This window comes from Chrysemys picta, unplaced genomic scaffold (genome assembly GCF_011386835.1).
Source record: "Chrysemys picta bellii isolate R12L10 unplaced genomic scaffold, ASM1138683v2 scaf578, whole genome shotgun sequence".
In the NCBI taxonomy this organism is placed as follows: domain Eukaryota; kingdom Metazoa; phylum Chordata; order Testudines; family Emydidae; genus Chrysemys; species Chrysemys picta.
The window spans coordinates 3,154-5,000 of NW_027053285.1; positions in this window are offsets into that span (position 1 = coordinate 3,154).

Here is a 1,847-nt window from a genome sequence, read left to right on the forward strand (position 1 = left end):
GCTTTTCCCGGTCCGAGTCAGCTCTCTCTCCTTTTCTGGGGGGGAAGGAGAGGGGGGGACGGGCCGGAAAGCCCCTCGTCGCTCCTGCCGAGTCGGAGGTCGCGGCCGCAGGTCACGGGTCTGGGCGCCTGGGGTCCGGCTCCCCACCCACCCGGCTTCCTCCGCGGAGGACCCCCCCCCGGGGCCACCGAAGCCGCTGGGGGAGACGCCGGGCATGGGGCGGACTGGCCCGGACCCTCCCGGCCGCCGGCCCGCAGGTCCGCCCCGAATCCCCCCCCGCGGCCACCCAGGCCAGGCCTGGCCAGGCGGGACGGACGGCGGGTGTCCAGCGCCCAGCGGCTTCCTCCAGCGGGGACCCACGGACCCCAAAGCCGCAGGGGGAGGCCCCGGGCCTGGGACGGACTCGCTCGGACCCCCTGCGCCCGGCCGCCGGCCCGCGGGACCGCCCCGAATCCCCCCGCGGCCACCCAGGCCAGGCCTGGCCAGGCGGGACGGACGGCGGGTGTCCAGCGCCCAGCGGCTTCCTCCAGCGGGGACCCACGGACCCCAAAGCCGCAGGGGGAGACCCCAGGCCCGGGACCGACTCGCTCGGACCCCCCGCCTCCCCTGCGCCCGGCCGCCGGCCCGCGGGACCGCCCCGAATCCCCCCGCGGCCACCCAGGCCAGGCCTGGCCAGGCGGGACGGACGGCGGGTGTCCAGCTCCCAGTGGCTTCCGCCAGCGGGGACCCACGGACCCCAAAGCCGCAGGGGGAGGCCCCGGGCCCGGGACGGACTCGCTCGGACCCCCCGCCTCCCCTGCGCCCGGCCCCCGGCCCGCGGGACCGCCCCGAATCCCCCCGCGGCCATCCAGGCCAGGCCTGGCCTGGCGGGCCGGTGTGCAGCTCCCCCGGGCTTCCTCCCCCGACGACCCGCGCCCCCCTGAGCCGCAGGCGGAGACCCCGGCCCCGGGGCGGACCGGCCCGGGCTCGCCCGAGCCCCCTGCGCCCGGCCCGCAGGACCGCCCCCCCGAATCCCCCGGGAGAGGCCCGGCCTGCACGCCACTGACGACCCGCGGCCCCCAAAGTCGCAGGAGGCGCCCCCCCCCCCCGGTTAGCCCCGTCTCGCTCCGCGCCCCCCGCCCCTCGCTGCCGGGACCGGGCGCCGCCCCAGAGTCAGCCGCAGCCGGCCGGCCTGAGAGCTGCCCTCCTGTGGACGACGGTGAGTTTACCTTGATACTAACCGGCCGTCAGCCAGGTCAACCCCATTGCTAGACTGGGGTGGACCTGGTGGCCGAGTGGGGACTTGGAACATTTGACAGCTGCTTCCCGGGGCTTGACCGGTTGTCCTGAACGCCCCCCACCCCCACCCCCAGCCCCCGGCTCCTGCTCCCCTCTCCCCAGCCTCGGTGCTCCGCTCCCTGCCTCGGAGGCTGCCTCTCTGCGGCGCCTGCATCGCCTCCGAGGACGCGCACCCTCCGGAGGCTGGACGTAAACCCACCACTGCCGCCGACCCGGCTCTCCGAGGGACGACTGTGAGGCCCCCCACCCCACCCCACCCCCGGACCGCCCTGGGGACGACTGCTAAGCCTCCCCCACCGGACCGCCCGGGGGAAGACTGCGACGCCTCCCGCCAGGCCCCCACCCAGCCTGGGGGAAGACTGCTAAGCCTCCCCCCCACACACACACACACACACTGTCGGGGGATGACGATTAAGCCTCTCCCGGACTGCCCGGGGGAAGACTATTAAGCCTCCCCTGGAACCACTATTAAGCCTGCCCCCGGAGTCCTCGGGGGATGACTGCTAAGCCTCCCCCACCGGACCACCCGGGGCAAGACTGCTAAGCCTCCCTCCCACACACACACACAC